Source organism: Miscanthus floridulus, unplaced genomic scaffold (assembly GCF_019320115.1).
Source record: "Miscanthus floridulus cultivar M001 unplaced genomic scaffold, ASM1932011v1 fs_602_1_2, whole genome shotgun sequence".
Classification (NCBI taxonomy): domain Eukaryota; kingdom Viridiplantae; phylum Streptophyta; class Magnoliopsida; order Poales; family Poaceae; genus Miscanthus; species Miscanthus floridulus.
In genome coordinates this window covers 1-25,091 of record NW_027096994.1, presented here as the reverse complement: position 1 = coordinate 25,091, position 25,091 = coordinate 1, and positions in this window count along the sequence as shown.

The window sequence follows — 25,091 nt, the reverse complement described above, 5'->3', positions numbered from 1 at the left end:
CGACCAGTGAAAAGATGGATGCATACTGTAAATTGATCAAAAAGCTGAAAGGCAAGTTCTATGGCATCGAGTACGCACACATGGTTCGAGACAAAAATCAAGCAGCAGATGCGCTATCAAAGTTAGGATCATCCTGAGCCAAAGTCCCACATGGTGTATTGGTTCAAGACCTGCTCACGCCTTCCATCGAAGAGGAACACCCCACGGTCGACAAGCTTCCAGACCAGCTATTGGTGGCTACGGTTCTGGCGTCAAGCACCATCAAGCTACCTCCGACCACCAATGAGCCCAACTGGAGAGTACCTTTCATCAAGTACCTGATAGATGGCAGTGGTTACATTGATCGAACAGAAAACAAATGCCTGATGCATTACAGTAAGCAATACCTGCTTGTCGATGGCAAATTATGGTGCAAGAACACAAAGGAGGAAATCTTGATGAAGTGTATAACCCAGAAGGATGGCATACATCACCTGGACCTAATCCACTCTGGCTCCTGCGGCAACCATGTGGCCTCGAGAACGCTGGTTGGCAAGGCTTTTCGAGTAGGGTTCTATTGGCCATCGGCTGTAGCCGATGCAGAGAAGCTAGTCCGCCATTGTGAGGGTTGTCAGTTCTTCACCAACAGAATCCATGTACCAGCACACGAGATCTAGACAATACCAGCCTCTTAGCCCTTTGCATGTTGGGGACTGGATATGATCGGGCCCTTCAAACTAGCTCCTGGGAAATTCACATGTGTCTTTGTGCTGATTGACAAATTTTCTAAGTGGATAGCGTACATGCCTCTGGTACAGGCATCTTCAGAAAAGGCTGTCATGTTCATCGACTAGGTCATCCACCACTTCGGCATACCCAACAGCATCATCACTGATCTAGGTACTCAGTTCATCGGGAATGCTTTTTGGGACTTCTGCGATGAAAGGAGCATAGTAGTAAAATATGTCTTGGTGGCACATCCCTAGAGCTAATGGATAGGTCGAGTGGGCAAACGGTATGATCTTGGATGCACTAATAAGAGGATGTACAGAGAAAATGACAAGGCTCCCGAAGATGGCTCAAAGAGTTACCTAGCCATGGTCTAGGGGCCTCAGAACCTAGCCCTAGTCGCAATACCAGGCGTATCACCATACTTTATGGTTTACGGCTGCTGAGGCTAGTGCTCCCAGCAGATATAGCCTTTAGATCAGCATGGGTAGATAACTTCGATGAAGACAAGGCCAATGAAGCGCGGGAGCTAGAAGTGAATAGTGCAGAAGAGAAGCGGCTCAATTCTTGCGTATGTACAGCCAAATACCTTGCTATTTTGCATAGGTACTACAACAAGAACAGTTAAGGAGTGGTTCTTTGTGGTCGGGGACCTGGTCCTGAAGTGGAAGACTGAATCAAGGCTAGTGTCCACAAACTCGCAACTCCATGGGAAGGGCCCTTCATGATCAAGGAAGTTATGCGACCTACGTCTTATAGGTTAGCTCACCTGGATGGTACGGACATACCCAATTCATGGCACATCGACAAGCTTAGGCGTTTCTATGCTTAACTGCTAAGATATGTACTCCTCTTGTACTTTCGATTTAATTCAATAAAGCTACTATGATTTCTCCAACCACTCTATTGTGTCACTTCGAAGTCTATGGTTATTCTAACTTAACCAGTCAAAACCGACCACCATTCCTTCCTAGGTTTTCAGAGCAGGTCCTGTCTCCAGTTCCTCCCAATGCGTGCATGGGATCTGCTCTCTACGCTACGGGTGATTGGTAGGTCCCCTCTAGTTTGATTTGTCTGCATCTACGTGTGCACAGGCTATGCTCCTCACACTCTGACCACATGGCAAACCAGGGCCATACAAACCTATCAGGATGACATGTTGACTAAACTAGTATAACTAAATAGAACGCTAACATGTTCTCACTTAGTTACACCAATGCGAGATTCAAGCTTAAATACATTTTCCACAAAACAAACAAGCTTATGATGATATACAGTTACGTTATTACAAGCTTGCCTGAAAAGGTCTAAGTTTACAATAACACAATTACATCTTCTTCTACAGCTATAGCCTATACTATTGGCTGGTCGGGTTACGTGGCACCTACTGCTCGCTGGGCCTGACATCGTGCTTGAGTCCTAGGGACTCTTGTATTGGTTGAGCTAAAGAAGATGGCCCCATCGATGCCTGGCTGGTTGAGACCGCAGGCTTCGCTGGTTGGCTCAAAACTGATGGCATTTCCAGTTGACTTGTTGATGGTGTACCCTGTACAGGTTCTGTCATGCCTCCACACAGGTTAATGTTGCTAATTATTTTTGCTGACAAGTCTAGCTAGGTCATCCGAAGCTCCTCAGCCTTGTCTAGATCTACCTCCTTTGGGTATCCAGCCTCTAGGCACTTGAGATCGATCAAGGGGTAGTGAGCACGTACCATGCTTAGCACATGTGCGCCTATGTACTCACCTACCTCCTTTATGAACTCTTGGAACCATCCCCATGCCTTTCGGCATCTATCAACTAGTCCAAGCTATGGCATCCTTGGCACTTCCTCTATAAGCGCTGGGTCGATAAGGATGAGGACCGACAAAATGCCCATTGCCACATCCTGGCACTAGTTTTTCCATGTGTCCTGATCCCCAGTGATCTCTTGGCATCATGCCTTCTAGCCAGTCACTAATCTTTCATCATGGCTTCCAGATGCTTCTTGGCATTGACTTTTAAAACTGCAAACCACACAAGACATTAAAACGTCATACCATGACAAGATAAGGTGGGAAACAAAAGTGAGCAAAGGGGTCTAGAACACTTACTTTTTAGTTCCTCTTTCATCTTGGTCATGTGGTCCCAGAGCTACGACTGGTCATGTGCCTAGTTTCCTATTGTCCTCCTCCAGGCGATCACACTCTATGACTGCACTGACTATTCTCCTCTCAGAGACAGGACTACTTCGGCTTCTAAGCCTGCACTACGGCTATTACTACCAACAACGCAACAACACTTGTCATGCAATCATTGTGATAAAGTAACTACTTACTTGTTTTTTCCTGCTCTTTGTTACTGAGCTGGACGACCTAGGTTCTGGTTCTTGCCCTCTTGCTCCATCCTCTCATGGTTGGTGGCTTCAAGTTGGTGGCGCAAGCTGTTCCACTTCGGCCGCCAGTTCTTTATTGCTTGCTATGATCCCCTCAATCTGGTCGAAGCATTTCATGCGGTACCTTGTGGTCTTCATTAAGTCCTGCATGCAACAAGCTAAGTAAGACAGTATGACTAGATGGCAAGATCAGGCGGTCAAGCAAAGCATACCTGGACTTCCGTCACTAGTCGTTTCGCCGCCTGTTCAACTTTCATGGTCTCTTCGACCTCTAGGATTTCCTCATGAACAACCCATTGGTCATTCTGCCAGCGCGACACATATACATGTTGTCATCTGTCCTGTGGACGGCCCAGGACCTCTTTTACTTCGTCCTCTTCAGCTCCTTCTTTGAGTATTGGTGCTGGTCTAGAGTTGGTAGCTTCTATGATCACTATAGCCTTCCCACGGGCTGTAGCATTGATAAACCTGCTCTGTGCTCTCACCTCTGTCAGCTACTCCTTGGTCTGACCTATTACCCTAGGTGCTGAAGTGTCGCCCTCAGCAGGGTTAGTGCTCGAAGCACTTGCGCTTGGCTCGGCTCTTCTCTCGACCCCCTGCTCGGGGACTGTTGTCTGACCACCTATGGTCTGAGGCTCCGGTGGACCTTCTACTATGTTTTCCTCCATGGCCAGCTACCACGCAGTCTTCTATGCAACTGTTCCCAGAGCCACGCTGCTCCTGGCTAGTTGATCCAGATTTTCGGTGGATGCCGACCTAGTACATCCAAGATAAGTTCAGAAGGCAACCATAGTCAATAAAAATTGCAAGCTTACATCAAAGTTACAAATACTTACATGTTGGAAGCACGAAATGATGTGGCAAAGGCACGTCTCTTCGGCCGTGCTTGCTCCACGTGCTGTGCGGATGACATCTAGTCTCCTTCTACATCCAGCACTAGTGCCGAGGCTTGGTGCTCGACCCCTTCGCCACTTGTCCTCTACGCTGCAGTGGTCGGTGATGCGGGTCCCGCTGGCACGGAGGAGCCACCTTGCTCCGTCGACTCCAGTTGCCCCCTCCTCTTTTGAGGGACAAGTCGAAAGATGTCTACATCCTTTGTTTCATCATCTAACAATGTAAAGATCGCCTAACGACGCTTGCTGGCCGCCGGCCGCTTACCAGCAGCTCTAGCCGCTGCCTCCTCCCCAACTCCAAGCATGGCCCAGTCGACATCTTCGATCCCGGCGCTAGTCTGGACGGTTGGGCCGGCAACTTGCGGCCAATCTACACCAAGGGGTGGAGACACGAACATTGTTGCTCTATCCCAACCATTAATCTGGGAAACACAAAGGAGATAACACAGTAAGTTTTTGTTACAATATAAAACTACGGGTGCAAGGTAGGATGATTTACCTTTGGGGGAGGTCGGGCGAGCTTGAAAGCGTGCTCGATGTCACTCAATCTGACATAATTTGGATCAGCTAAGTTAAATAGCTCTTCAATTCTAGCTCTGACTTTGATCTTATCAAGCACCTCTTGCCTTGTCCTTGTTGGGTCTGCGCTACCTTGGTCATAGCCAGGGTGTACCCTCCTCTGGCAGGGCTAGATCCTTCGGCTGATGAAGTTCCCGACCATGCTCGGACCGTCTAGTTTCTTCAACGGGATCATCCCAAGTAGTTCTAGGATATGTTCTAGGTGCTCGGGCTTCTCTGACCAGCTGGTCCTCTTCTCCGGAATGAACCCCACGTCACATAAAGTGATCGTGTTTGGCTCTTCGCGGATGTAGAACCACTTCTTGTACCAATTGTCAAGCGACGTGTTCCAAGGGCAGTGCAGGTACTGGGCCTTCATCCCATCATGAAGGTTGAGGTACACACCTCTAGCTATCTTTGAGCCGCCGCTTCCTTTCTTCCGCAGACAGAAAAGATGGCAAAAGAAGTCGAAATGGGGCTGGAAGCCGCCATATGCTTCGCAAAGATGAATGAAGGTGGAGACAAGAAAAATCAAGTTGGGATGTAGATTGCAAATCCCAATCTCATAATACAGACAGAGCCCCTGAAGGAAAGGGTGCACTGGAACCCCAAAACCCCACTTGAAGAAATCTTCGAAAACCACAATCTCACCTGGTTATGGATCGGGGTACCCCTCGCCCTCCGACGCGCGCCATCCCGCGATTTCCTTGTTGTGGAGTACTCCCATGATGACGAGGTCTTCGATGGTCTGCTCGTTGCTTCTTGACTTCCACCACTCCTTCGCCATGACTCCGGCTTTCTTCTAGGCATCACTTTTTGCCATGAATCTGGCCTTGCTAATGAAAACGGATACGGTGTGTCGACGAAATATGGTCGGCAGTCTACCTAGGGGTATGCCCAAGGTAGTAGATTATCGGTAGACGGTGCGCGTGATCTGGAACCAGATGGTGACACAAGGCGCAGAGATAGCGATTTAGACAGGTTCGGGCCGTCTGATCGACGTAATACCCTACGTCCTGTGTCTTTGGTGTATTGTATTGAGATGTATACTGTATGATCTCTATGGATCTGTCCTCTAGGGGACCCTTGCCCCTCCTTATATACTCTGAAGGGACAAGGTTACAAGTAAAGTATCCTATTTGGTACTATTACAATGTCTTGCGGTGCACGCCAAGCAGCGCCGTGCACGTCTTGATCTTACGGGCCGGGCCACCTCGGATGGTGCGGCCCATGTACCATCTTGTGGTACCCGGGGGTATATCCCCCACAGCTAGTCCCCGAGCGCCATGTATTCTGATGCGACACGCCGTTTCAACCTTCTCCGAACAATGAGGCTTGAGTTCTTGACATCTCCGACCACCGTTGTCGCCGGAGAAGTAGGTTGTCCGAAGAATGTATGGTGCTCTTAAGAAGAAAGAAAAAGATTTCCGTTCCAGGAAGTGTGCCCACTTGTATTTCTGAAAAGAAATGTAAGTGCGTCTTGAAGCGTAGCATCTTTGATCATCAGAGGCGTAGTGGTCGAAAAACAAGCACATTCACCGCAAGGTGAAGTGTGCCCACTTAGTCCCCGAGCCTGGTAGTAGGTGACTTAGGCACGTGGTGCCAGGGTCTAAAAAGAATTCCCAGTTAAATTGAGAACCCAATCGTCGTATAGGCGATACGAGATGCACCGGCAGGTGCATCGTACCGATGTAGTCCCCGAGCTTGCTGGAAGGCGAGGTATGAGCCTTGTAGCAAGGTCCAAGTGAGAAAAAAAATATCCCAACTGTATGCGAGTTGCCAGTCACATGTAGTCAAGACGCAAAGTCCCCGAGCTGTGGTCGGAGAGTGATCGAGGCAGTCCCCGAGCACAGGTCGAGGAGCGATCGACGAAGTCCCCGAGACGTGGTCGGAGCTCAGCGGGGCTGCTCGAGATGTGATCGACGTGGTCGGAGCTCGGAGTGGTCTGGCGAGAAGTCCCAGAGCACGGAGTGGTCTGGCGAGTCCCCGAGCATGAGCGTGGTCTGGCCAGAGTCCCCGAGCACGAGCGTGGTCTGGCCAGAGTCCTCGAGCACCGTAGTGGTCTTGGCGAACCCTGAAGCATGAGCTCGCTGACCGAACTGTGTTCCTGAAAAATAAACACGGAGAGCGGTAGTACATGATGGTGTACGAAATATATTGACCTCTCTATAGGAGGTGAAGTAAACACTTGGTGTTCGGTTGGCGACGAATTATACTTGGTGTAATATTCGAAAAATAACATTAGCTGTTTTTAGCCCTTTTGTTATGTAGAGGCGTAGCGCGATGTATTAACCTGTCCTGAAGAATGCGCCAGCCCTGGGCTGACCAACATCTCGTAGCGCGAGGTACGGAACGCTGCCGCGCGTAGAGTGCCAGTGTTACCAGGGAGCGACTGCCGACTACCCGTAGCGCAGAGGGCGGACTCTCATGCACGCGTGGGGTGGAGCCGGAGACAGTGCCGGCTCTGGGATTCTCAAGCAGGAAGGAAAACGTATCGGCGAACCGTTGTAAAAACTTATACATGTTTTGGACTGTATGTATGGAGAAAATTCGACGCGGAGCGCACCCTAAGGGTGGTCAGCGGAGGTGTACGATGATCGAAGAAATTTTCAATTAAAAATAATACTTAGCTTTATTGACGACCGGTGGGTGTAGTCGGTGTGTTGCGATGTTCGAGAGATGGCTTGATGTGTCGTTGGCGATGAAGTTGTCCAGTCCTCGAGCCTTTTGACCTGTCGTCATGACTGTGGTCGCGATTGTCATAGCGCCGTTCTTCGCGGCGATCATCATTGCGACATGGTCTGGTGGTCGAAGCTCGGCGGAGCCGCTCGGGATGTTTTCGACGTGGTCTGGTGGTCGAGGTGGTCGGAGCTCGGTGGAGCTGCTCGGGACGTGGTCGACGTGGTCTGGTGGTCGAGGTGGTCGGAGCTTGGCGGAGGCCATCGAGCGGTGACGACGAGTCGATGGCGAGGGACATCGGCGAAGGCCGTCGAGCGGTGACGATGAATCGACGGCGAGGGACGTCGGCGAAGGATGTCGACGAAGGCCGTCGAGCGGTGACGACGAGTCGACGGCGAGGGACGTCGGCGAAGGATGTTGGCGAAGGTCGTCGAGCGGTGACGACGAGTCGACGGCGAGGGACATCGGCGAAGGCTGATGAGGGCAGCGACGGCGAGTGGTCGGCGAGGGATATCGGCGAAGGCCGCCGAGCGGTGACGACGAGTCGACGGCGAGGGACGTCGGCGAAGGCTGATGAGGGCAGCGACGGCGAGTGGTCGGCGAGGGCTGACGAGAGCAGCAACGGCGAGTCATCGACGAGGGCCAACCAGAGCAGCGGCGGCTAGTCATCGATGAGGGCTGACGAGAGCATCGGCGGCGAGTTGTCGACGAGGGCCGACGAGAGCATCGGCGGCGAGTTGTCGACGAGGGCCGACGAGAGCAGCGGCGGCTAGTCGTCGACGAGGGCTGACGAGAGCAGCGGCGGTGAGTCGTTGGTGAAAACGACCTCGGAGGTGGTTCCGAGATCGGATCTGCTGTCGCAGGGGCTGGTGTAGCAGCGATGAATCGTCGTCGTGGACCGGGATGGATCTCCACGAGATTGACGACGAGAACGCGTTGTTGATTTGAGGTCCATCTGGCTCGCCATGGATCAAGCGCACACCCCCTACCTGGCGCGCCACTGTCGACGAAATATGGTCGGCAGTCTACCTAGGGGTATGCCCAAGGTAGTAGATTATCGGTAGACGGTGCGCGTGATCTGGAACCAGATGGTGACACAAGGCGCAGAGACAGCGATTTAGACAGGTTCGGGCCGTCTGATCGACGTAATACCCTACGTCCTGTGTCTTTGGTGTATTGTATTGAGATGTATACTGTATGATCTCTATGGATCTGTCCTCTAGGGGACCCTTGCCCCTCCTTATATACTCCGAAGGGACAAGGTTACAAGTAAAGTATCCTATTTGGTACTATTACAATGTCTTGCGGTGCACGCCAAGCAGCGCCGTGCACGTCTTGATCTTACGGGCCGGGCCACCTCGGATGGTGCGGCCCATGTACCATCTTGTGGTACCCGGGGGTATATCCCCCACACGGTGGAGGAGTGGTTGGTGATGATTTTGGAGGTATTAGTGTTGGCAAGAGGAAGAAGAAGGCTGCGGTGGGGAATGGCAATGGGGCTCAGCAAAAAGTAACTTACCAATTCTATACTATATTTAACCAAGAGTTCCACTGTTTCGTCTGCCCAAGATTCTTGGGAGATGTGCGCACGCGCCACAGATGGTTGTTTTCACAACCTCAAGATCTATGCCAATATATGCGCCTCTTCATTATCAGTGTATACACCTCTTCGTTACCAGTGTGAGAGGGCCCACACTGACGCACCTCCTTATAGGTGCCAAGTGACTGTTTGCTTGAAAGGACAAGAAGGCAATATGATGTGCTATACCCGTCTACTTTTTTGACCAGACGTGTCAGATTGGACTTGATAGAGTAAGAAGATAAATAAATGTACCAAATAATAGTACAAGTGGCATTTGGTTCTTCGCCGCACGTCTCGTGCTCAGGGATGGTCTAGACCACTATCGTGCTTAGGGACTACCCAGACCACTACTGTGCTCGGGGACTGCTCCGACCACTACCGTGCTCAGGGACTGTTCCGACCACTATCGTGCTCGGGGACTGCTCCGACCACTACCATGCTCGGGGACTGCTTCCGACCACTACCATGCTCGGGGACTGTTCCAACCACTGCTCGGAGACCGCTCTCCTCGGCTACATGTGATTTGTACTCACATACAGTCGAGAGACATTTATTTGGACCTTGCTACAAGGCTTATACTTCGCCTTCCAGCAAGCTCAGGGACTACATCGGTACAATGCACCTACCGGTGCATCTCGTATTGCTTGGACGATGATTGGATTCTTAACTTCAAGGGAAATTCTTTTTAGACCCTAGCACCACGTGCCTACGTCACCTACTACAAGGCTCAGGGACTAAGTTGGCACACTTCACCTTGCGGTGAATGTGTTTATTTAATCGACCCCTATGCTTTGACTTATTGCCAGAATTACTACTGTCCAAGGGTCACTTACATTTCTTTTCAGAAATAGAAGTGGGCACACTTGATAAGGAAAGAAATCTTTTTCTTTTTTCTTTAAGAGCACCATGCATTCTTCGGACAACCAGAATCTTTGGCTATAATCATGGTCTACTGCTCTCTGTTCTGACCAGAATGCTGGCACATTCGATTGGTCAATGTTTCAATCAGTTGGAGATGACATGAAAGCAGATCGCATTAGTCGAAGGAGATCGAACGGCGTGTCGCAGCATAATACATGGTGCTCGAGGACTAGCTGTGGGGGTATTAACCCCTATACCCTTATGGCTAGGCTTGGGCCAGCCTAGATCAGGGGGTCTGGTCCACTAGAAGACGACGCGCGGCCCAGCCAACCTGTTTGGAATCCCATGCAATGAATCAAGATAGATTAGGAGATCAAGCAAGACCCTGGTCGGTTAGAATAGGAATCCTTATCCGGCCACCTATGGCAATTGTAACTGGCTAGGATTAGTTTCTAGATCTGTAACCCTGCCCCTCGGACTATATAAGGTGGGCAGGGGACCCCTCTAAAAAACATCTCTCATTGACATACAGCAATATAATCAGACATAGGACGTAGGTATTATGCCTTTACGGTGGCCGAACCTAGATAAAACCTTGTGTCTGTCTTGTGTTACCATCTTGTTTGTTGCTTGCGCATCTGTCTGTCGATAATCTACTACCTTGGGCATACCCCTAGGTAGACTGCCGACCATATTTCATCAACAGTTTAGGACTACTAGGATGATGTTCACTAGTTGGAGTCCCTGTGGCAGTTTGGGTTTAGTTTTTTGCTATGTGTAATAATGTTGCCAATGAGCAAGACTATGTGTTAACATTATGATGAGATATGCGATGTAATAAAGTACTTTACTTTGATATTATTACAATTTGATGGTATATGTGTGTTTGGACATCCTAGGCGCACATATATGAGTACTTGGTTTTGCTATGCAAAATTGGGTGCAACATTTCCCATCTGTAGGTACTTAATTCATTAGTTCCGAGCTACTCTTTCAATTTTGAAGAGTATATAGATGAAGGTGAAATCAGCTCATTAGACACCTCTTCCAAAGAAGCTTTATTTGAAGAGACCAGAAATTGACTAAGGGACATATTGCCAATGCTTGAGAAGGATATAGCTGATTTGGTCCAAGATGCAGATTCAATGCAAATAGTCTTCTTAGCCATTAAGGATAATTTATCCCCAGATCTCATCAAAGTCTTATCACCTTTATCCATCATTGAAGATCAAGCCCCAAAGGTGAAAAAGGCTCAGAGGAATCTATCTAAACTTGAAGCTTTGATGGCCAAGAAGTATTCCAATAAACAAGAAGCCAAAGACCTAGCACAGCTGATCGATAATTTGAAGAACTCCTCCCTTAGGATCGAGCTAGAGCTAAACCAACTAGAAACCAAGCGTGCAGAACTTGAGAAGGAGGTGGAGAACATGAAAGCTACCATTGATCGCCATAAGTCCAATCTGGCTCAAATACCCAATGCCATTAAGTAGAAGAAATAGGAAATGCTGACCAAGGTCAAAGAAGACAAGGCCATCTATAGTAGTCTCGAGAATATTCCTAGAGTAGCCAAAGAAGACAAGCAACAAATCGTAGAAGTCGATGCTATCCGGCTAAAAACATTGAAAGCAAGATGTTCTAAACTTGTAATCTACATACCAACATATATTTTGTGTGGAACCAATAATAACCATATTTCCTGCTGATCTATTATATCTCTTGTCTTGGCTAAACAGACGATTTGAAAGTACCTGATTCTAGACCCTTGACCTTAATTCAATTAAGTCTAAAAACGGGGCTTCCATTGAGAAAACCCCTCAATCATCTGTCCTTAGTTACCAATGCCGCATTCTCTTCGGCATTAGTGGGGCGACGCTTCGCCTTCTATTAATTGTAGTTGCCTTTTGCACATCCTGAGATATCTAATACCTCACTTCATGGCTATAAATACCAGCCAAGGACTCTAGCCTCAATCACATCCACACTTGCAACTGCTTCTATTCTCTACACTTCTCCACCTTCTCAAACCCTATAGCAGTTTTCTTCTTCCTTCCCATAGATCCAACCAAACCCTATGGCTGGCGAGGATAACCAGGGCAAGCGCGCAGTGGAGGAGGTTCTAGAGGAGAACCTGCCAATGAGCCAGCGCCTCCACCGTATGAGGTGAGATCAATATCTTCTACTCATGGCAATGAACTTTTCTAACTTGTTTATAGATTCGTCTTGAATGATGGCCTTCGTCCACTTCCTCCTAGGGCTGGTGAGCCCTCCAATGCTATATCTGATGCTGCCTCCACACTAGATTCATCATTAGGCTCCTCTAATTCCTACAACAGCGATGATGCCCGGTGTTTCCTCCAGGTGTGGAGGGCAGCCCAAGACCGTAATTCCGAGGCAACTCAGGAAAAATAGTTAGCTTGAGATCCGCCTCGGGGCCTGTGGGGGTATTAACCCCTATACCCTTACGGCTAGGCTTGGGCCAGCACGGATCAGTGGGTTTGGTCCACCAAAAGACTACGCGTAGCCCGGCCAACCTGTTCAGAGTCCCACATAAGGAGTCAAAATAGATTTGGCGACCAAGCAAGATCCTGGTTGGTTAGAATAGGAATCCTTATCTGGCCATGTATGGCAATTGTAACTGGCTAGGATTAGTTTTCAGATCTGTAACCCTACCTTCCGGACTATATAAGGCGGGCAGGGGACCCCTCTAAAAAACATTTCTCATTGACATACAGCAATACAATAAGACACAGGACGTAGGTATTACGCCTTTTTGGTGGCTGAACCTAGATAAAACCTCGTGTCTGTCTTGCGTCACCGTCTTGTTTGTGGCTTGCACATCTGTCTGCCGATAATCTACTACCTTGGGCATACCCCTAGGTAGACTACTGACCATATTTCATCGATAGTGGCACGCCAGGTAGGGGGTGTGCGTACTGCTCTCCAAGTGAACAAGACGGTCATCACCTCCGGCCCCATGTCTATGCCAAGCGGACTCACGTTCACCGTCGGCTAGATCACCTAGACCACTGGCTCCGACGACTTCATCACCATGGCCATGGAGGAGGCGCGGATTCAATCTGTGTCAACCACTACCTCACCTGCATCGGCTACAGCTCTGACCACGGTGGATGTGGCTCCGACCACGGTGGATGCGGCTCCGACCATGGTAGATATGGCTCCGACCACGATAGATCTGGCTCCGACCATGGTACATCTGGCTCTGACCATGCCTGCATCATCTTCAGCCACGCCGACAACCCATCATCCGCCTCCCCGCTACAAAGGGAAGCAGATTGACAACACCGACCTGCTCGATCCCATTGATTGGGTCGGCACCAAACTTGCTAAAACCCTAGCTCTGGTAAGTATGATTCAAAGTCAACCTAATGAGTAGGTAACCGCTCCCCACAATAGATCTACCTGACCAGTTCAGGCCAGCCGCCCTGTACGGCTTGGTATAGATCTCGTGGTCATATCTACTCCCGAAGGGCACTCTGCTCATCGCCGGCCAGCCTCCATGATGGGCCTCTGGCTCTCCAAGTATGAAGCCTTGACGGAGAACCACCAGGCCCAGCCCTACGGCCTACAAAACGCTGCCTCCAGCTACGCGTATAACCTACAACGCCACTTGAATCTGTGTTTTATGCACCGACCTTGGCCGAAGCCACGCAACTTCGTCAACATGATCCAGATCAAAGACTATCAAGAAGGATCCATCCACACAGTCCAAGAGGGTGACTCCAGCTCTTCATCTAGCATCGTATCTAATGCCTTTGTCCACACTGAGCTCCAGCATCACAACGATGAAGGCGTCGAATACGATCTGGATATCCCAGACCATGCCCCGTAGGCCCCACAATTCCCATCTTTCCTACCAAGGCGAGGGGATTTGATCAACGTTGTCAGCAATGATGAACCACCAGCAGTTAGTGAAATGGAACAAGAAAGGACTGCGCATGAGGCATGCAATATTGACCGGTTTAATCACCGACAAATCGAAGCTGAAGCAGAAGAGGAGGCACGACGCATAAGGGTCCAGCCATGCGACCTCAACAATGCCTTCGATAGGGTGGGGGACAAACAAGTCTTCAAGACTCCAAGCGCCAACATAGCCGTCGCCATGGCGACAATGCAATGGCTACCCAACACTCCCAAAACCCAGGCAATTCGCGATGATATACAAGCTTATCTGATGCTGCTATGGCTCAGACCGCAGAGATGGTGAATCAAGCCCAGGCTCCATCCATTTCAATCGAATCAAGCCATAGCCGCCAATACTCAAGTCGCTCATAGCCACTCAACCAACGTGGCTCACGCAACAATGACCCATCAGACAACCGTCAAGGCAGAAATGGTGGTCATGATGGTGGTTGGGATGACAACCGCCGTTGGGAGGATAACCGCCGTGATGTTTGGGATGATAACCGCCATGATAACCGTGACAATCACCGCAATAACCACGGTCGCAGGGCTAATTCAAATGGCAATTGAGATCGCCGTGATGGCAATAATGATCTCTGCCATTACCTCGGTGGACGTGATCTGTGCGCTCGCATCAACTAGAGAGCCAACGATCATACATCCCATGAAAGCTATCACCATATGGAATATGACACTGCCCACGGCCCGCCAGGTTTGAAGCAGTTTACTCCACACCTTCGCCAAGTCATATGGCCCAAGAATTTCAAGCTCGAGAAACTTCAGAAGTACGACAGCAAGGAAAACCCGGAACTATGGGTCATGCTCTATGAAACTGCGTGCAGATCAGCCATGGCTGACGAGCACGTCATGTCTAACTACTTCCCAGTCGCTGTTGGCCATGCAGGTCACCAATGGCTGGTCAGCTTGCTGGCAAACTACTTTGATTCTTGGCAGGAGCTCAAGCAAGCCTTCATCAACAATTTCATCACTACTTGTGAACAACCGGGCAACAAGTACGATTTGCAATGGATCCGAGATCGGAAAGATGAGCCACTGCGTGAGTACGTCTGGTGTTTCTCGAAGATGCGCATCAAGGTCCCATCAATCTCCGACAATGAGGCAATCGAGGCTTTCATCACTAGCCTCCGCTTCCACGATGCCCTAAGAGACAAGCTCCTCTGGAAGAGACCTGAATCGGTCACAGTGCTCCTAGCCATCGCTAAGAAATATGCGGACACCGACAATGCTAAGAAGATAATTATTGAAGAAGCAGCAAGGGTTCCACGCTCCAACCACCCCCCACACCGCGACGATTACCGCGGCAACCGTGGTCGGAATGACAATTTTGACCACCGCAACTAGCGCAATGACTCCTACAACCACCGCGACCAATGTAATCAGCGGCATAGCCGCCATGATGATTACAGGAGCAAGCATGCTTGGGAAGACGACGACTCGGTTAATACTGTTAAAAAGGGTGGCAGATGTCGTAATTATGAAGACGACTACGCCAAAGCATTGAAAGGGCCCTGCCAGCTCCATCCTAAGTCAAACCATACCATGGAGAATTGTTGCGTTCTCAAGTCTATCTATACGCATCAACAGGCCCCGGATACATCCAACAAGCTTAACGATGCAGGAGAACAGCGCAACAAGGATAACGATGACGACGATGCAGACCCTCGTCACAGGTACGTCAAGCCAACCGATCATGTGCACACCATCATTGGAGGCAAAGTGTCCATCGAGACCAAGCGGGAACGCAAGCTGCTTGCCCATGCTTGCTTGAATGTGGCCAACACCGACAACCTCCTCGCCGATCCGCGGCTCCCTCTATGGTCTCACCGCGAAATCTCTTTAAGCATAAAGGACCAATGGGCCGCAATACCTGAGCCAGGACGTTTTCCCCTGGTCCTCGATCCTTGTATCAACAAGGTCCAGTTCAACAGAGTACTGATCGATGGCGGCAGCTCCATTGATATATTGTTCAAGAACAGTCTGCCCACCCTGAAGATAGCTCAGGCAGATCTCAAGCCATACGAGGCATAGTTCTGGGGTGTTCTCCTCAGACAGAGCTCTACACCTCTCGGGTAGATCATGCTACCTGTGCAGTTTGGGACCTAGACCACTTCCACACTGACTACGTCAACTTTGTGGTCGCTGACTTTGATGGCACCTACCATGCTATTCTTGGTCGACCGTCGCTCACCAAGTTCATGGCCATACCTCATTACAGGTATCTGGTGCTCAAGATGCCTACCGAGAAAGGAGTTCTAACCCTCCGAGGCAACGTGTATGCAGCTTATACCTGCGAGGACGACAGTTTCAAAATAGTAGAGGCTCACGACCTCTCTATTCGCATGGCTGAAACCATGCTCGACGCCAAGAAGACCTCGGCCGACCACCTAGAGATCCCAGAGCTCGAGGCTCCTCGCAAGAACATCAAGTCCAAGGAGCACAAGGTGATCCAGCTGGTCGACGGTGATCCCAGCAGAACGGCCCTTATCGGGGCCAACTTGGATCCCAAATAGGAAGATGCGCTCGTCAAGTTCTTGAGGAGCAACATGGATGTGTTCGCATGGAAACCTGCTAACATGCCCGGTGTACCTCGAAACTTGATCGAGCACTCCTTGAATGTCAACAGCAAGGCCAAACCTATCAAGCAGAAGCTACGACGGTTCGCTCGCGACAAAAAGGAGGCGATTAGGGTAGAAGTTACACGGCTTTTGGCAGCCGGATTTATTAAAGAGGTGTATCATCCGGAGTGGTTAGCCAACCTGGTTCTTGTACGTAAAAAGAATAATGAATGGAGAATGTGCGTTGATTACACTAATCTCAACAAACACTGCCCTAAGGACCCATTTAGCTTACCTTGCATAGACGAGGTCGTAGATTCAACCACCGGTTGCGAGCTCCTTTCCTTTCTCGATTGCTACTCTGGTTATCACCAAATTGCTCTCAAAAAGGATGACCAGATCAAGACATCTTTTATCACACCTTTTGGCGTCTACTGCTACACGACCATGTTGTTCGGGCTTAAGAACGTCAGAGCTACCTACCAACGCGCTATACAAGCTTGCCTCAAAGACGAGATAAAAGACGACCTCATTGAGGCTTATGTTGATGATATAGTCATCAAGACCAAGGAAGCACATACCCTTGTTGACAACCTGGAATGCACCTTTGCAGCCCTTAACACATTCCAGTGGAAATTAAACCCAAAGAAGTGCATCTTTGGTGTTCCTTCTGGCATACTACTTGGCAACGTCGTCAGTCACGATGGCATACGCCCTAACTCAGAGAAAGTCAAACTTGTCTTGGACATGAAGCCGCCTAAGAAGGTGAAGGATGTTTAGAAGCTCACTGGGTGCATGGCCGCCCTCAGCCGTTTCATATCAAGATTTGGCGAAAAAGGATTACCGTTCTTCAAACTACTCAAAGCATCCAAAAAATTTGAGTGGTCGGAGGAAGCATATGCTGCCTTCACACATCTAAAACAATACCTTACGTCACCTCCGGTCCTCACTGCTCCAAGAGAAGATGAAACACTACTGCTTTACACTGCGGCTACTAATCGAGTAGTCTCCACGGCCATGGTGGTCAAGTGAGACGAGCCCGGCCACATCTACAAGGTACAACGACCAATCTATTTCATTAGTGAGGTACTCAATGAGTCCAAGACCAGGTACCCGCAGATTCAGAAGTTGATCTACGCCATACTGATAACATCTCGAAAGTTGAAACACTACTTCGACAGATATTGTGTGGTGGTCATGACTGAGTACCCTCTGCGAGACATCATTAGCAACAAGGATGCAAACGGGCGCATCGTCAAATGGGCAATGGAGCTATGCCCCTTTTCCTTGGAGTTTGCAAGCCACACTACAATCAAGTCTTAGGCACTTGTCAATTTCATCGTCGAATGGACATACTTAAGCATGCCTGCCTCTACCGGAACCGACGAGTATTGGATGATGTACTTCGATGACTCTCTCAACATTGATGGTGCAGGAGTAGGAGTCCTTTTCATGTCACCATCCAAGGAGCAGCTCCATTATGTCCTCAGGATTTATTTCCCAGCATCTAATAATGCCGCTGAGTATGAAGCATGCCTACATGGTTTGCGCATTACGGTTGAGCTTGGTGTTAAACATCTCTATGTCTATGGAGACTCTGCTCTGGTCATCAACCAACTCAACAAGGACTGGGACACAACTAGCGAGAAGATGGATGCATACTGCAAATTGATCAGAAAGCTGGAAGGCAGGTTCTATGGTATCAAGTACATACACGTGGTCCGGGACAAGAATCAAGCAGCGGATGCACTATCAAAGTTAGGATCATCCCGAGCAAAAATCCCACATGGCGTATTCATCCAAGACCTGCTCACGCCTTCCATCGAAGAGGAAGATTCCACGCCAGACAAGCTTCTAGACCAGCAATTGGTGGCTACGGTTCCAGCGTCAAGCACCATCGAGCCCCCTCTGACCACCCGTGAGCCTGACTGGAGAATACCTTTCATCAAGTATCTAACAGATGGTAGCAGTTACACTGATTGGACAAAGAACGAGCGCCTGATGCGTCGCAGTAAGCAGTACCTGCTCGTCGATGGCAAGCTATGGCGCAAGAACACAAAGGAGGAAATCTTGATGAAGTGTATAACCCAGGAGGATGGTGAACATCTCCTGGACCAAATCCACTCTGGCTCCTACGGCAACCACGTGGCCTCAAGAATGCTGGTTGGCAAGGCTTTCTGAGCAGGGTTCTATTGGCCGTCAACAGTAGCTGATGTAGAGAAGCTAGTCTGCCACTGTGAGGATTGTCAGTTCTTCGCCAAGAGGATCCACATACCAACACATAAGATCTAGACAATACTATCCTCTTGGCCTTTTGCATGCTGGGGACTAGATATGATTGGGCCCTTCAAACCGGCTCCAGGGAAATTTACATGCGTCTTCGTGCTGATCGATAAATTTTCTAAGTGGATAGAATACATGCCTCTGGTACAGGCATCCTCAGAAAAGGCTATCATGTTCCTCAACCAGGTCATCCACCATTTCGGCATACCCAACAGCATCATCACTGATCTGGGTACTCAGTTCATCAGGAATGCTTTTTGGGACTTCTGTGATGAAAGGAGCATAGTAGTAAAATACGTCTCGGTAGCACACCCTAGAGCTAATGGACAAGTCAAGCGGGCCAATGGCATGATCTTAGATGCATTGAAGAAGAGGATGTACAGAGAAAATGACAAAGCTCCTAGAAGATGGCTCAAAGAGTTACCAGCCGTGGTTTGGGGCCTCAGAACTCAGCCTAGTCGTAACACTGGCGTCTCACCGTACTTTATGGTTTACGGCGCTGAGGCAGTCCTTCCAGTAGATATAGCTTTCAGATCACCATGGGTAGAGAACTTTGATGAAGGAAGGGTCAATGAAGTATGGGAACTAGAAGTGAATAGCGCAGAAGAGAAGCGGCTCGATTCTTGTGTACGTACGGCCAAATACCTTACTGTTTTGCGCAGGTATTACAACAAGAACATTAAAGAGCGGTTCTTTGTGGTCGAGGACCTAGTCTTGAAGTGGAAGATGAACTAGGCTAGTGTCCATAAACTCACAACCCCATGGGAGGGTCCTTTCATGATCAAGGAGGTCACACGACTAACGTCTTATAGGTTAGCTCACCTGGACGGTACTGACGTACCAAACTCGTGGCACATTGACAAGCTTAGACGTTTCTATGCTTAACTACTGAGATATGTACCTCTCTTGTACTTTCGATTTACTTCAATAAAGCTATTATGATTTCTCCGACCACTCTAATATGTCACTTCGAATTTTATGGTTATTCTAACTTAGCCAGTAAAAGCCGACCACCACTCCTTCTATGGTTTTTGGAGCAGGCCCTGTCTCTGATTCCTCCCAATATGTGCATGGGATCCGCTCTCTATGTTACGGGTGATCGGCAGGTCCCCATTGGTTGGACTTGTCTGCGTCTACGTGTGCACAGGTCATGAACCTCACACTCCAACCACATGGCAAACTAGGGCCGCATAAACTTTTCGGGAAGATGTGTCGAGCAAAATGGTACAACTAAACAGAATGTTAACATGTTCTCACTTAGTTACACCAACATAAGTTTCAAGCTTAAAAATGTTTTATACAAAGCAAACAAGCTTATAATGATATACAGTTATGTTATTACAAGCTTGCCTGAAGAGGCCCAAGTTTACAATAACACAACTATTCCTTCCTTCTACAGCTCTAAGCCTATTACATTGGCTGGTCGGGGCATGCGGCACCTACTGCTCGCTGCTTCCGATACCCTACTCGGGTCTTGGGGACTCTTGTGCTAGTCGAGCTGAAGGGGATGGCCCCACCGATGCCTAGCTGGTCAAGACCACAGGCTTCATCGGTTAGCTTGCAACTGATGGCATTTCTAGCTGATGGTGTCCCCTGTATAGGTGCTGTCCCACCTCCACACAGGTTAATGTCACCAATTATCTTTGACGACAGGTCTAGCTGGGCCATCCGAAGCTCCTTCGCCTTGTTTGGGTCTACCTCCTTCAGGTATCTAGCTTCTAGGCGCTTGAGATCGATCAGGGGATAGTGGGCACGCACCATGCTTAGCACATGGGCACCCGTGTACTCACCCGCCTCCTTCACGAACTCTTGGAACCATCCCCATGCTTATCTACATCTCTCGACTAGTCCGAGCTAGGGCATCCTTGGCTCTTCCTCTATGAGCGCCGGGTCGATAAGGTCGAGGACGGGCACAATGCCAGTTGCCAATTCCTAGCACCGGTTCTTCCATGTGTCCCGATCCTCAGTGGCCTCGAGGCATCTTGCTTTCTAGCCGTCACGCTCTTTGATCATGGCTTCTAGATGCCTCTTGGCATTGACTTTTAAAACCAAACACCGTACAAGACATCAAATGTAATGGCACAACAAGACAAGGTGGGCAACAGAATGAGAAAGGTGGTCTAGAATACTTACTTTTCAGTTCCTCCTTCATTTTGGTGGTGTGGTCCTAGAGTTGAGACTGGTTGCGTGCCAGTTTCTCGTTGTCCTCCTTCAGACGACCACACTCAGCGGTCACATGGCTATTCCCCTCTTGGAGGTGGGTTAGTTCAGCTTCTAAGCCTGCATTACAGCTATCACTACCAACAACGCAACAACACGTGTTACACACTTGCTGTGATAAAATGTCAACTTACTTGTTTTTCCCCGCTCTTTGTTATTGAGCTGGCCGACCAGGTTCTGGTTCTGTGTCTCTAGCTCTGTCCTCTCCTGGTTGGCGGCTTCAAGTTGGCGGTGCAAGTGTTCCACCTCGGCCGTCAGTTCTTTATTGTTCGCCGTGATTCCCTCAATCTAGTCGAAGCACCTCTTTCGGTACTTTGCGGTCTTCATCAAGTCCTGCATATAAACAAGCTAAGTTAGACAAATCGACTACATAACAGGGTCAAGTGGTCAAGCCAAACATACCTGGACTTCTATCACCAGACGCTTTGCCGCCCGTTCAACTCTTAGGGTCTCTTTGACCTCTGGGATTTCTTCGTGCATAACCCACTCATCGTTCCGCCAGCGCGACACATATACATGTTGTCGTTTATCTTGGGGACAGCCTAGGATTTCTTCTACTTCATCCTCTTCGGCCTCTTGTTTAGGGGGCGGCGCTGGTCTAGAGTCTACAGTCTCTGCGACCACCATGGCTTTCCCATGAGCCATAGCATCGGCTAGCGTGCTCTGTGCCAACCACGGTTGCTGCTCCTTGGCTTGGACTGGTTCCCTTGGTGCCAAGGTACCTGCTTCAGCAAGGTTTGTGCTCGGAGCACTTGTACTTTGCTCAGCTGTCTTCTCAATCAGCTGCTCGGGGACTGACGTCTGGTCGCCCGTCTGCTGAGGTTCCGATGGAATTTCTTCTTTAGGTTCCTCCACAACTGGCCGCTGAGCAGCTCTTTCCGCTAGTACTAGCGAAGCCATGTTGCATCCGGCTAGCTGGTTGGGATTTTCGGTGGACGCCGACCTATTACACCAGGGAAAAGTTCAGAAGACAATAATATTCAATACAAATTATAAGCTTACATCAAAGTTATAGATACTTATAGCTTGGAAGCATGGAATGACGTGGCGAAGGAGCGTCTCTTCGATCGCGCCTGCTCCACGTGCTCGGCGGGGTCCACTGGGTCTTTTCTGATGACCGGTACTGGCACTGGGGTTTGATGCTGGACACTTCCCTCGCTAGTCCTCTATGTTGCAGTGGTCGGTGATGTGATCACTGCTGGCATAGAGGAGTCGCCTTGCTCTATCGACCCCATTTGTCTCCTCCTCTTTCGAGGGATGAGCCGGAAGATGTCCACATCCTCTGCTTCGTCGTCTAAAAGGGGGAAGATGGCTTGGCGTCGTTTGTTGGCTGCCAGCCACTTGCTAGCAGCTCTGGTCGATGCATCCTCCACAACCTTGAGTGTCGCCCAGTGGACGTCTTCGGTCCTAGCACTGGTCTAGGCGGCTGGGCCGGCAACTTGCAACCAATCCACGCTAGGGGGCGGAGACACGAACACTGCTGCTCAGTCACGACCATTACTCTGAGAAACATAAAGGAGACAACAATCAATTTCTTGTTACAACATGATTCTATAGGTACAAGGAAGTATCATTTACCTTTGGGGGAGGTCGGGCCAGCTTGAAGGCGTGCTCAATGTCATTTAACCTGACATAATTGGGATCGGCCAGGTTGAATAGCTCCCCAATCCTAGCCTTGATTTCTATCTTGTCAAGCACCTCTTTCCTAGTCCTCGTTGGATCTACACTTCCCTAGTACTCGAAGCCAGGATGTATCCTCTTCTGGTAGGGCTGGATCCTTCGGCTGATGAAGTTCCCGACCACACTTGGACCATCTAGCCTTCCCCACGGGATCATCTCAAGCAGTTCTGCGATCTGCTCCAAGTTCTCAGGCTTCTCCGACCAGCTATTCTTCTTCTCCGGAATCAACCCCATGTCGCACAGGGTGATTGTGTTTGGCTCTTCACGGATGTAGAACCACTTCTTGTACCATTCTTCCAACGAGGTGTTCCAGGGGCAGTGCAAGTACTGGGCTTTCATACCATCATGTAGATTGAGGTAGACGCCTCTGGCTATCTTCGAGCCACCGCTCCCTTTCTTCCACAGACAGAACAGGTGGCAAAAGAGGTCAAAATGGGGCTGGAAGCCACCATAGGCCTCGCAGAGATGGATGAAGGTGGAGACAAGAAGAATCGAGTTGGGATGCAGATTGCAAATCCCAATCTCGTAATACAAGCAGAGACCCTAAAGGAAAGGGTGCACTGGAACCCCAAAACCCCATTTGAAGAAATCCTCGAAAACCACAATCTCACCTGGTTGTGGATCAGGGAAGCTTTCTCCTTCCGACGCATGCCATCCCACGAGTGCCTTGTTGTGGAGCACTCCCATGGCGACGAGGTCTTCGATGGTCTGCTCATTGCTCCGTGACTTTCACCACTCCTTCGCCATGACTCCGCCTTTCTTCTAGGCGTCTCTCTTCGCCATTAATCTGTCCTTACTAAGGGGGTGGATGCAGTGGCGGGGGGATTGTTGATGATTTTTGGAGGAATAGGGTTCGGCAAGGAGAAGAAGAAGGTCGTGGCGGCAAATGACAATGGGGATCGGTACAAGTAACTTACCAGGTCTATATTATAAATAACAAAGAGCTCTGTTGTTTCATCCGCCCGAGATTCTTGGGAGACGTGCGCATGCGCCGCAGACAGTTGTTCACACAACCTCGAGATCTATGCTAATAAACATGCCCCTTCGTTACTAGTGTACACGCCTCTTCGTTGATAGTGTAAGAGGGCCCACACTGACGCACCTCCATATAGGTGCCAAGCGACTATTTGCTAGAAAAGAGCAAGAAGACAGGGTGTCGCACTATCCTCGTCTGCTTTTTTGACCAGACATGTCAGACTGGACTTGACAGAGAAAGGAGATAAATAAATACACCAAAAAAAATAATACAAGCGACGTTCGTATTTTCGCTGCATGTCTTGTGCTCAAGGATGGATCAGACCACTGCTGTGCTCGGGGATTGCTCCGACCACTACCGTGCTCGGGGACTGCTCCGACTACTAATGTGCTCGGGGACTGTCCCAACCACTACTCGGAGAATGGTTCTCCTCGGCTACATGTGATTTGTACTCACATACAGTTGAGAGACATTTATTTAGACCTTGCTACAAGGCTCCTACTTTACCTTCCAGCAAGCTTGGGGACTACATCGGTACGATGCACCTACCGGTGCATCTCGTTTTGCTTGCATGACGATTGGATTCTTAACATCAGTAGAAATTCTTTTTTAGACCCTAGCACCATGTGCCTGCGTCACCTACTACCAGACTCGGGGATTAAGTGGGCACACTTCACCTTGCGGTGAATGTGTTTATTTAATCGACCCCTATGCTTTGAATGATTGTAAGGATTACTAAAGTGCTTGGGGACTATCCCGACCACTGCTCGGAGAATGGTTCTTCTTGGCTACATGTGATTTGTACTCACATACAGTTGAGAGACATTTATTTAGACCTTGCTACAAGGCTCATACTTCGCCTTCTAGCAAGCTCGAGGACTACATCGGTACGATGCACCTGCCGGTGCATCTCGTATTGTCTGTACAGCAATTGAGTTTTCAACTTAACTGGGAATTCTATTTAGACCCTAGCACCACGTGACTACGTCACCTACTACCAGGCTCGGGGAATAAGTGGGCACACTTCACCTTGTGGTGAATGTGTTTGTTTTTCGACCCCTACACCTCTGATGTTCAAGGACGCTACGCTTCAAGACCACTTACATTTCTTTTCAGAAATACAAGTGGGCACACTTCCTAGGATGGAAATCTTTTTCTTTTTTCTTAAGAGCACCATACATTCTTCGGACAACCTATTTCTCTGGTGACGACGGTGGTCAGAGATATCAAGGACTCGAGCCTTACTTGTTGGAGAAGGTTAAAATGGCGTGTCGCAGCATAATACATGGTGCTTAGGGACTAGCTGTGGGGGTATTAACCCCTATACCCTTACGGCTAGGCTTGGGCCGGCCCGGATCAGTGGGTTCAGTCCACCAAAAGACTACGCGTGGCCCGGCCAACCTGTTCGGAGTCCCGCATAAGGAGTCAAAATAGATTTGGCGACCAAGCAAGATCCTGGTCAGTTAGAATAGGAATCCTTATTTGGCCATGTATGGCAATTGTAACTGGCTAGGATTAGTTTCTAGATCTGTAACCCTACCTTCTGGACTATATAAGGCGGGTAGGGGACCCCTCTAAAAACATCTCTCATTGACATACAGCAATACAATCAGACGCAGGACGTAGGTATTACGCCTTTTTGGTGGCCGAACCTAGATAAAACCTCATGTCTATCTTGCGTCACCGTCTTGTTTGTGGCTTGCGCATCTGTCTGCCAAGAATCTACTACCTTAGGCATACCCCTAGGTAGACTACCAACCATATTTCGTCGACAGGGCCTCTC